The sequence below is a fragment of the Octodon degus genome, unplaced genomic scaffold (assembly GCF_000260255.1).
Source record: "Octodon degus isolate 3935 unplaced genomic scaffold, OctDeg1.0 scaffold00168, whole genome shotgun sequence".
Classification (NCBI taxonomy): Eukaryota; Metazoa; Chordata; class Mammalia; order Rodentia; family Octodontidae; genus Octodon; species Octodon degus.
The window spans coordinates 5,815,399-5,828,656 of NW_004524744.1; positions in this window are offsets into that span (position 1 = coordinate 5,815,399).

Consider the following 13,258-nt stretch of genomic DNA (forward strand, 5'->3'; position numbering starts at 1 on the left):
TGGGCTCCTTTGTTAATCGGGCATGGTGACCACCTGACCGCAGCTGTTATCTCTTGCCTTTATTTTCTAAATCCTCTTACCATTTTCTCCCAGAGACTACCAAGAGACCAACAGATCCCTGCAACTAGGTGGGAGAAAGAGGGAAGGAAGGAAAGGAAAAGGGAAAACACAAGTTAGTGATACTACCAGTTTCTCTTAGTTCATTAAAAAGAAAGGTTTGTGCTAATATTACTTGAAAAACTTTTTATGCCCTTATCTGGTGTTTTGAGCAACTCTCTTGAATAGCACAATGAAAAATGTATTAGCTATTTTTTTTGTTTGTTTGTTTGCTCTGAATGCCTTCAGGGCAGGTCTGGCTGGCTGGAGTTGTGGGGATCGAACCACAGCAACCTGAGCCTGACTGCTTTGTTGAAGCAGCCACTTAAAGAGCTGAGTGAAGGGGCAGGCCCCCTGTATTAGCTATTGTTATTCTCCTATCCTCCTGTTGTTTCAAATTTTCCTTTTATTTTTTCTCATAAAAATGACTCCAAAACAACCCAAAACAATCAAAAGGAAGAGTTTTATGTATGGACAGGGACTCAACTCCAACATACACTGCTAAATGGAAAAAAATCAAGGCAAAAAGATGTACAACTTACTGTGTCTTTCTCAAAAGGAGGAAAAAGAATCAACAGACAATGCTGGTTGACTATAAGGAGATGAACTGAGTGACTAGAAGACAGCAGTGAAAGAGTTCTTTCTTGTATGTGCCTCATACTCCTGGAATTCTGAATTGTGTAATTGTGGAAGCAACAGCACAGACTTACAAGAGTTTACAAGTGTAATGTAATTTCTAATTCAAATACAGAAAATCAAGGATTTACCAGTTTGGATTCATCCAAGTCAGTAAGTAGAAAAGCCCAAAATAGACAAAGAAACTAAAATGCCTTGGAGTTCTTTGCTAATCTCCCCCACTCTTCTTTTTCTCCACATTTTACTTATTAATAATAAAGATAAGGGTTACACTATAAGAAAAAGGGTTTCTATGCCCCCAAAGGAGAATATTATAAGTTGAAGAAATCTTATCTGAGTCCCCAACAAGACAAAAACCAACCTATATATTTTTCTGTGCTGAAAGGGCTTATGAAGACTCACCATAGAACACTTTAGAGGACTGAATCCCAGAATTTAGGGCATTTACTTGTATGTGTAATGCTCCAAGTTCGAAAGCAGTTTTGCTGGTCTGATGTAATGGGAAAGCCATATGGATTCTTGTCATAATTGGTCACTACAAACTGTGTGAAATGAAGCAAGTGTGTTTAGCAACCCATAACCTTTTACTGAAAATGAGGATTTACTGTAGAGATTTTGCATGCAGGTGAGATTTTGTGCCTAATGTCATATGTTTTCAGCACTGTGCACAGTTGCAACAAGTAGGAAAAGAGTGCTAATCTAAAGGAGAAACACCAGAGGCTTGTTTTCAAAGTTGTAGGAAAAGTTCATGGATAGTTTTAATATTTCCAGATAATGTGGTATTTATGATAAGAAGAAAATTTTCCAATTTTCAATTTTTTGAAACACCTTTCAAAATAATGAGCATCTTGTAATGCAACAGAAAATATTTGCCTTGAGAAGAAAATCTCAGTATCTATTATCCAAATGTTCCAACTAATAGTAATTAGAGGTTTGTAGAGAAAATATCTCAGGAAGTATAAATAAACACACCAGAATTGACAAAAAATGAAGCAAAAATTCATTGAAAGATGAACTTAGAACAGTTTATAGAGTTAGAAAATAAGAATGTTGATGAGGTAGGCTAAAAGGAGATAAAGACAAGACCTAATGGGACAGAATGCCAGAACATATGCAAGTTGGATTATAATTCAAATAATAAATATTCATGTGTCCATGTTATCTAAAATGTAAATAGCTGTGGCTCATCTCATAAAGCTGTGACTATGAAAATGGAGTAGTGTTACATAGACCAGAGAGGTCTTGAATGTTTCTTCTAGGCTTTTTCAGAGGCCAGGGTATAAGGATATCAGAGCTCTCCTACTTTTGAACTTCCTGACACACTGTTTTCAAGGATCCTAACTGTTCCTATATGGTCTGATGCATTTCCGTTTGGCCTAGTGGTACAATTAAGGGTTCACAGGATATGTATCCATGTGTAGACCCTACCAAACTATTTTCCAAACTATCTGCCAATTTATATCAGCACCATTCATGTTAGACATTGCTAATCAATCTTTCAAAATTTTTTTTTCTTAATTTCTAGTGAGAATGTAATAGGATATGCTGGTTTTAATGTAAACTTCTCTTATTAGTACTAATTTGTACATGTCAACTTATTTGTCATTTATATCTTTTATTTTTGAAGTGCTTATTAAAATCTCTTGATTATTAAAAAAAGAAATTGAAAACAGTAAAAAAAATTCATTGAACTTTGTTTTTGTGCTCTTCAGTTGAATATACTAGTAAACTGAAGTGAACAGTTTCTACTCTATCAACTTAAAAATACAATATTTTAATCAACTTAAATACAAATTTTCTATCAAAATATCTTAAATTTATAATAAATGATACCTTAAATATTATACAGTGCAGTGGCTTCACCAAAAAGGACAAATCACATTAGAAACACTAACATAACCTTTTCCACTTTCAATATTTCAAATCGAACAAAACTAATTTCAAAACAAATGTAATCAGGTTAATATGAAAGACAAGTCTGAAAGTCTCCAAACACAAACAGAAAAGCTAAAGGAATCTATCAAAAACAAGTATCATATATCTTTAATTATGTATACTTAAGGAATAGAATGTTGAGTTTCCTTAATGGACACATTAGAGGAGAGGAATGGTGGGTTTTATGCATTTATTCTTTAGCATATTCACTCTTCAACACTGCTATTTGGAAAGCATTTCTAGGTGCTGGGCATGTAGCAGTGAAGAAATAGTTGCCATTACCTGTCACTGACATTCTCATTACAACAATAACTTCATAGTTGTTGGGGTGTAGCGGAAACAGGGAATCAGAGAGCAAGAAAGCTTGTTAAACTCTTGAGAAAGAGCTGTCCACTCCGATGAGATAGAAGGTAAACAGAAAGAAAGAAGTAAAAGAAATAGCTGTTCATTTTTACTAGTGAAAGCATGACTGGTCTAAATTCCTTTCTGGAAGAAATGTCAGGGTCACCATGTAACTTTTACATCTGGGTAAACACATTTGCCAGTTATCTCTTCAAAGAATCTACTTCTCAGAAAGCTTTCCATTCAAAAGATAATCCATTCTTCATACTAAAAATACCTTTTATGGTGTTTTAAGGGGGAATGGAATACATTTACATTACACACAGGCAAACATAATAGTTCAGAATTCTACTGTATTGCAGAATACATGTGATATAGTAACATGAATGTTCATCCAGGAAAGTGGAATTAGAGCAAATATTGTCTTGGTAAACTCAACAAAGGAAACTATGACAGCAGGCTAGTGTGAGTCAGCATCATTACAGGTTAGCATCAAAGTGCAAAACCTGGCACTGATCAACAGCTTATGTTTATTAATTGCCAAGATTTTGTGTTCAGAAAAGTGACGTTTTATGAAAAAATTGACTTAAGCCATTATGTTATGGATCTGTTTACTAAGACAGTTTCTTCTATTTTTTAGTCTGTTAAGGAGATACTGCATTTATAATATAATTTTTCTGTATACAAACTTAAATATAAAAGAACAGGACCATTCCACCACGCAATATAAAGTCATATTCCCAGTGCATAAGCCATCCAGTCTAGCAGCTATGAACTCGATAAAACAACAGATTACACTGAACTCCCTTCCTTGTTTCTGCAATTCTACAAGATCCTCTACTGTCCTTTCATTTACTCATTGGTAAAGCATTTATTACATTCATGCCCTGTTCACTATGTCAAGAAACAGGAGGGAGTGGAAAAAAAGCAAACATGCTTTCACGTTTGACCTCAAGGGCTTATACTTTAATCGACGATGTTACTTACATACTAGGCCCTCCTAACAAATGACTTAAGCAGAATATTTCACCATTTATTTTTCAATTTGGATATAATCTCTAGCCCATCTCCATGGCATTAGGTTATATTATCTTAAGGGCAGAAACACTGACACACCCTCTGTAACAACTACTCCTATTCTCAGGATACACACACTATATATAACAGAAAGTCAAATGCTTTTCTGAAGACTAAAGAGACTACTTCCCCAAAGGAGAAATGAAAATATTCAGGAACAGGGATTTTTTTTGGAGGGGGATGTTTTCAAATTACATCATTCAACACAAGTATAAACTATATTTTCTAAAATAAAATGCAGCAAAAATATCTCTTATGAATAAATAAATTTTTAAAATGTTAACATCTTCATAATGTTGTTCTGTTTGACTAAGATGAAGTGTCAGATGATTTAGTGTAAACTAAAATTTCTCACTTGTACTTAATTTACTGTTTAAAAAAACAAGTCAAAACCCATAGCACCAACCTTTCTAGTTAACTACAAGTGGACCACTAAGTGTTAAGCCTGTTTATTTTGCTTAATAGGAACTAAAACACTTTTCACCACTAGCTTTAGAGTCACAAGACATGGTATGAGATCCAGCTTTGCCACACACCAGCTGTAATGGTCTGAACGTTTAATTCTCCTCTTCCCCAACCTGGCTAATTCATATATTTGAATTCTCACAACCTGGCTAATTCATATATTTGAATTCTCACCCCTAAAGTGATAGGAATAGAAAATGGGGCTTTGTAGGTGATGACTTGGTCATCAGATTTATACTCTTAAGAGACTCTTGAGCCCCCCATCAGGTGAGAGTAGGAAAAGGTGGGTGTCTGAGAAGGAAGACTGAATTGGCAGGTGCCTTGCTGTTAAATTTTCCAACCACTAGAATAGAAAGAAATAAATCTTTGATGCTTATAGACCACCCAGTCTTTGATATTTTGTTATAGCAACTCAAATAGATTAAGACACCGGTCATTGATCTTGGGTAACTCATCCAACCTCAGTACCCAGATGCCTTACCTGCCAGCTAAGAAGCTGAAATAGCATGTCCTTTGTACCCCACTCCTCTCTCAAGGCTCTATTGTTCTAAGACTTACTAAAACTATAGCACTATCCTCATTCAACCCATGTATTCTATTTCACCACAAATCAAGCAACACAGCCACATCACATTTCCTTTTTGTAAATTTATCTCTGCTTTTTTTTTTTTTTTTTGAGATATGATCTCCCTAAACCACAAAGTTGCCCAGGATGAGCTTAAACTTGTGATTCTCCTGCAAGCTTCCCAAACTACTGGGATGACAGGGATGTGCTGCTATTCCCCATTTAGGCATTTAGGCATTCCCCACCCAGCATTTTTATGAATTGGTAAATCTGTTTACAAATCAGTAATTTAGCTGGCCACTTTGATCTCACAGAAGGAAATTGTACTATTCCTCTATCATTCAGGGTTTTAGCTGAAAACAGGTAACATAGTCAAACCAAGTAATTTAAGGAAATTGAAAAATAAAGCCTTGTTTACAAAGCTGCAGGTAGATGTAGGAAAATCAACAGGCATGGTGCTTTATCTTGGGCCTAGTAACCTGCCCAAACTGCCATCCTTAGAGTAGACTGACAAGGGAGAACACAGAATCCTGGAGATATGTGGAAAGGGCCACTCACAAGAGTTGTGGTCCCACACAGAGGGACAAAGCTAGTGTAAAATGAGCCTGCAGCTAGGAATTTAGGGTCATATATGTCCCTGTTCTTGCAGTATCCACTGCCTTGAGTTTTTACTAAGGCTCCCATCAGAAGCTGCAGCCATCAGAAGAACCCTATTGATGTATTTCCTAGAGCTCAGGGTGGAGAAAAAGATCAAGCACTAGAGAGATTACAGAACAGCTAACAATCCTCTTCCCTCTACTTTGAAGTAAGCTAAATTCTCAGAGATATACTAGTTCTCCTTTACCTAGAGCTTATTTAATGTTGTCATGAGCGCAATCTGCTCATCCAGTGGGCTCGTGCCATGTGCTGGATCCCTCCTAAATTCCAATTATGTATGGAATGTTCAAATATTTTTCATTTTAATACCTAGAACCTATTAGAACTCTCAATGTAGTCATCCAGGATAATTTTAGACCTCTAGCGTATTTCACAAACGACATAAGCAAGCCAATTGCTTAAATTGGAAGAAACATCAATGTTAATAAAGATCGATTTTCTATACTCTCTCTCTCTCTCTCTCTCTCTCTCTCTCTCTCTCTCTCTCTCTCTCTAATTAGTTGCTTTGGACATCAATGGGTTACACAAAAGGCTGTAATGATTTTTCTGATTAAGTAGCTCTGGCAAATCGGAAAGGCTGGAGCATAGCATTATTAACTCTTTGAAAGGCTGTTCATGGAGACCCACAAGCTGCAGCAGTGTTCAAAGAATGGTAGCATGCAAGCAGATAATAGAAGAGACATCAAAAGGAGGGCAGAATTTAACCCTCTAGTCTAGAAAAGGCAAGGAAGATTATCTGCCAAGTAGAAAGATACAGCACTAATTGACACTTGGTGCAACATGCCAGGCACTCAGGCTTCCATATCATATCTCATTTAATTTGTATGACAACTCAGTGAGATATTTTTACTTGGAGTACTCTATATACAAAGAAAGTAATTTGCCTAAGGCATTGCTGAAAAAACTCAGAAAATCCAATAAATAGTATAGTTTTAAAAAGGTTTCATAACTGCGTGGAATTTCAGACAAAATCCCATGTTTTACTGTTTTTAATCAGTATTGTCTCTCGGAAAGTAGTAGAGATAATATGTTCTGCCTATTTACAACATGAAGCTAGAAAGGTGTAACTTCTTCTAAACTGGACTTTTTATTGAAAAATATTTTAAGTGGTGTCAAAGTATTTGGAGCATGTTGACAAGAGTAAGCCCATGAAATCTTTACCTGGAAACAGGCATAGTGGTTTCTACTACATCTAAGCTCAGAATGAGCCTCTACTTCTGTGCTTAGAAACCAACTCAAAAAGTTAGGTCATCCCCCATAAAAGGCCCAATCAAACATAATCAATTGAAATGAATAGAAGCTTCTGAAAAGAAGTACAAATGGCCAATAGATACATTTTTTTAAAATGTCCAGTGTATTTGACACTAGAGAAATACAAATCAAAGTAATACTAAGACTCTATATTACTCCTTAAAAGATGGCTATCATCAAGAACCCAAAAAGAAAAATAAGTGGTTGGTAAGGTCATGAAGGAAAAGAAACCTTTCTGCTTTGTTGGAAGGAATATAAACTAGCGCAAACACTGTGAAAGTCAATGTGGAGATTCCTCAAAAAAACTAAAAATACAAATTCCAAGGGCTGGCCAAATAACTCAGTGGATTAAAGCACCTTCAAGCAAGCACAGGGATCAGGGGTTCGATCCCTGGACCTGCTGTGCTTGCCCTGCCCCTGGGATGCACTGAGATAGCAATTGAGACTGGGCGTGGTGGCACATGCCTATAATCCCAGCTCTTGGGAGGCTGTAAACAGGTGGATCACTATGAGTCCAATCTAGTAGTGAGACCCTGAACACCCTGTAGACCCTTCCCTAAAAATAAAAAAAAAAAAATTTCATTTGACTTAGCTCTACCTCTTTAAAGTATCTTCCCAAAAGAGAAAAAGACATCATATTGCAGCCATCCATGAATACTCATATTCCTAGCAGAACAATCCACAATAGCTAAATTGTATAAGCAGTCTATATGCCTACAACAGATGAGTAAAGAAAATGTGATGTCATGTACACAGTGGACTAGTACTCTGTGATGAAGAAGAATAAATGAGTCATTTATAGAAAATATGGATGTACTTTGAGTTCATACAGCTAAGTGAAATAGCAAAAAGCTAAATATTGCATGATTTCTCTTCTATGAGAAAATATAAATAATTTAAAGAGCAATATAAAAACAGATGACAGGAAATAGGCAGGTAGACTGTGTAGAGATGGGAAGTGGACCTGAGGATGTAGGAGACAGGAGGGGAAAGGGAAAGATATACAGATCAAAATGGAATATATTGTTATTATATATAACATACATTTATTTACATATATACTCACAATGAATGAGTTTGTTATGTATTGAAAATGTACACTAATCTTTAAAAACAAGAATCAAGCCTTCTCAGATAAACTTGAGGAAGAGATCCCATTGTAATTCTTTTGTACTCCTTATAGCACAAAGTACACATATAGGACACACAATAGGGATTAAATACTTTTTAAATAAATAATAAGCCTAGCACAATATACTATGAGCAAGGGCGGAGGATAGAGCTCAGTGGTACAGTGCCTGCAAGGCAAGCACAAGATCCTGTGTCTGATTTTCCATACAACAACAAAAAAAGATGATGAGCAATAGACTTCAAGAAGAAAAACTAACATTAGTTTATATACACAAAAAAAGAAATCAGAGCAATCATCTATCATAGCCAGTGCTGTGGAATCTAATTTGGCCTTCCAGTGGGCCAAGGGAAAAGTATATAATAAGGGCCTTCTCATGGACCTTTTCTATTTCCCAGAAAAAAATTAAAACAGGAGGAGGATCCAACCTAAAATGTAAACTGAGCCCAATCGCGAAGTGGAAAATAGGAGAAACAAATAATTAATAATAAGTGTCAGGATAAATATCCAAACCTATACTGTAGAAGATAATCATTACTGGAACATCATGGTGGGTAAAATATACCAAATCCATACTGTTCTAATGAAATTATGTACCTTGGCATAATAGTAGGTGGCTGTGCATCTCACCAGGTGTACCTGGGAGATGCAGGAAGAAATCTTTGAGTTCACGCTCTTCATATGGTGAATGGCACAGTGTGTGCAGAAGTGTCAAATGGGGGATATTTTTTTTTTGGTTCTTGTGAAGAATTTAATTTTTTCCATAATTTTATTGAGATGAGAAACAAATAGCAATGAGACAGTTTCAAATCAAATTGGTAGGACAGTTTCAATAATTAACACATTGCATACTCTTTTCCTAGTGGTTATTTGCCATACAAGATGCAGACATGATAGCCTATTTACAAACACCACTAGAACAAAACCTTCTATTCATTAAGAGAATGTAACTATATACCTATCCTAACCATTTTGAATACACAGATACAAAATGGACATTCATCTGCATCCCCTTTTTTGTTTAGTTCTGTCATTTGAATATTATAGATGTGTTAACTCAGCAAAATATTCTAAAAGAGTCCAGTAGTCCATAATAGTATTGGGTCTTCCACTTCACTGACAATGTCAGAAATTGTTGACCTGAGTGCCCTACAGCTCAACACAACACCATGGCTTTACTTCTTATACTTTGTTTTCATACTTTTCTACTGGATGGTTAAGACCAACGTAAAGCAAGACCTATGCAACAAGAGTTGTAGCTTTTGAATCTGATAAGGTCAGTGAAATCCCCTCAGGATTTATCCTGAGATCCTGTACCTCAGACTGTAGATGCTTTGTCAGTGTCAGCCATGTAGATGAGTCACAGCCATTTCTTGGCCAATGTGGATTTTTTTTTTTTTTTACTCATATAATGCTCTATGTAAAATTTTGGTATGTCTTACTGCTTATCACGGAGATGTGAGAATACTCCTACAACATACTTCTGAAATGTACTTTACCATAACAGAAACCAGGTAGGACTCACAGTGGCTGTACCTGGGGAAAACAGCAACCCATCTGTTCATTCACTGACTTGGCAGATGAAGGGCAAGGTGTGTACAGGAACATCAAAGCAGTAACAGTGAGTTGTACCCATGAAATGTTCATCACTAAATTTCTGGCATTTAGGAAAAAACTCCAAATTTTTAAAAAGTTTTCTTTTTAATTTTATTTTTTTATAGAATTAGCCCAATTCCATACATTGGCATGAAAGAAACCAGGTTTGCAAGTTGGAGAGGAGGTTGAAAGTGAGCCACCAGGTGGTACACACACAAATGGTGACTGACGGTGGTGGTGGCAGCAGTGGTGGTGGTGACGGTGGTCCTGCTGGCAGTGGTAGTAGTGGTGGTGACCATTTGAGCCAAAGTTCCCATGGCAGTGAGACAGAGCAAAAATTAACCAATACAGACACAGAGAATGAAGACCCCCTTGATTCTGTTGCGAAGAAAAGAGCTATGCTGAGTACATATTTAACAAAATGGTCACATACACCTGAACAATCCAATGTTAGAACCAGGTCTGAAAATATATAATTAGGTTCTTGGCCAGGGTAACCCCTGTTGGACAGAATGCTAGCACTGTGATTCAATGCTGGAAATGGCTTATAACAGGTGATATGCGACAAGATGTTGTGAAATATACAAATGATGAAATACAACTTAAACATTCTATGTGAACTGATAGCCATACTTGAAAAAGTGCTTATTATGACACTGCTTTATGTAAACTAAACTCATTCAGGGGTCTGATATAACTGGCAGAGCTTTCTCACGGAAACCACAGGAGAGTAAAAGACTCATGGAAAAATGGTGGGTAAGGACTTGAGGTTTATAGAATAACAATGATATTAAGGAGACTTGATTTCCTTCAAAATTGCCTGAGGTTCAGTGATAACACCACTCCAGGGAGAAAAAGAACCTGTAACCTGCCTGCTGTCTACTCATTGTGAGGTCTTTGCTTCAAAATGTCAAGCACTCTACAGACCATCTGAATATAGGACCACTTCGTGGCCACTGTACTGGACATATTTGACAAATAAGCCTTCAAAATATGGTATAAAAATCTAAGCTCTTAGATGCAAAGATATACTTTCAATTTAAGAAATTTGTCCTGGAACTCAGCCACCAGGTCTTTATTTCTGCTGCATTAAACCAAACAGACTTGTTGCGCCCATCTCCCAAACTGACTGGAATGTGACACTCAACAATTGGTTTACCAGTTACACGCTGATGTTACATTTGCTAACAGACACAAGTTGATCATGTAGGAACTATATGCCAGAACAAAGCAGAAATTCCTAATGAAATAGTTCAAAGTAGAGAAATGTATCATACAATCTTTGGATTTCAAAGAAACATAATATTGGTCTTCTATATGGCACAAAAACCCAAAGTGGCACTGTTGATGTCAACGTTGCACCATTAGCAAGATCAAGAGAGAAAACTTGACACAAGTGAAGCTAAAGATAGTAATGTTTACAACAAACCAAAGGTGGAATAGATGTTGTTGATGAGTTATGCAGTAATTATGATGTCACTTGAAACATAAAGCATCGTCCAATGATGTTCAGTCCTTAACATATGAGGCATAAAGTTTCATGGTTTTCAAAGCATGGAGAAGTTTCTTAGAGGACTGGACTGGAACTGATAGAAGATCACTCACAACAGAAAAGCAATAAAATGTTTTTGCTCAAGGAAATACACAAAAATATTCTGGAACATATCTATATGTTGACACGGAAAAAGCAGATGCAACATCCCCAAGACCGTCTATGACAAGAGGAACACCACCAAGATGCCAACTTTTCCCTTAAAAAAAGACAGGAAAACAAAATATACATGCTATCAGTGTAAAGGAGACTTGTACATGGAACAAGTCATGTGTGAAGACTGCCATGGGTGTGGCAGTTGAAGCAAAGATTATTTTGTGGTAGACTTTTGTTTGTATTTTTACTATAGTTCACATAGATATTTAGTGCTGATGTGTTTTAGATTTTATAAGCAAGTAAACAGCTGATGTGAAAGTGTTGACCTCTTTTCTAAGCACTCATTCATATTTGATATTTAATTTTACTGGTATCTTATTTTCCTACTGAGTGCATGCTGTAAAATTTAGTAAAAGACCCTAACCAAAGAGGAAAAGAGGCCATAAGAACAATCAGTCACATAGAAAGGAAAGCTAAGCACATGTGCTATCAAGGTAAGTATGACTGGTTTATGGAACACGTAGTGGTCATATGTAAAGAGTACCTTGGGTATGACAGTTGGAACTAAGATTATTTTTATTGTAGAGTTCTATTTTAGCTTATATATGAATTATTTCTGCTGTTATTTTTTAGATTTTTGTAAAAAAAACACTTGATATTGAAAATACTGTTTATTTTAAACATGCAATACATATTAAGAATGTAATACTTTATTGATATTCCATGTTCCTGTTAATTATACATTATATAATATTATAAGAACCTCCTGAAAAGACAGCAAGACCAATGAGATGTCCAATGTGTCCTACAAAAAAAGACAAGATAGCAAAATATATTTGCTGTCACTGTAAGCAATATGTGTGCAGGGAACATGCTCTTTTCATGAGTAAAGACTGACTTAGGTACATGGAGTTATATTGGTATTTTCATTTAGGTCATATAGGAATTTATTTCTATTGTCTTTTTTAGACTTTGTAAACAAAAAAAATGTTGAAAATTATGATGCTTATTTTATAGACATTCAATAAGTATTAAAAACAATACTTTTTGATATTTTTTCCTGTTAGGCACACAATGTTTAATATAATAAAATTCATTGCATTGAAATTAATAATTCAATAGAGATAAACTAATAATAAATAAATGTGGGTGTTATATACTCTCTGTGATACTCCTTTAACCCAACATGAACATGATGCTCCATGAAAAGGCAGCCTTAGATAGTGGAAAAGGAAGAGCCACACCTTTGCCTTACATATGCAGTGTCATCATTGGCACAACTAACATATATGATTCTCAGACCCTCTTTACACTGCTCAGGCAACAAAGTTAACATATGGGTTGTTCCAGAAACAATGAGAAAACCTGAGAACAGAAATCCCGCCCATCATATGATCTACCTATCTGAATTTCAGCTTCTAAATCTATCAGATGGTGTCTCAATTACTTTTCTCTCCTTGCTAGGACAAATACCCAAGACTCAAAATAGATAAAGGAAAGGTTTATTTAGCTCACAGTTACTGGAGATTTCAGTCCGTATTCAGCTGGCTCCAAGCAGAGCAGCACATGGCAAAGAGCATCCTTTCATGGCAGCAGCAAAGAGCAGAGAGCAGAGGGAGTGGCAGCCAGCTAGCCAGCCTCTCTTCCCACCTTACATTGTAATGCAAATTACCTGCCCCAGGGCGGGTGCAACATCCACACCCACAATAATCAATCACAAACTCCAGAAGCTGCCCCATGACTGCATGAGGATTCAGGGGGACAACTAGACACAAACCATAACAGATGGAAATGGTAATGTTTCAATATATTAGGAGGATTGGACCAAATGGCTTTGAAATCTATAATGTTCAGCACTGTA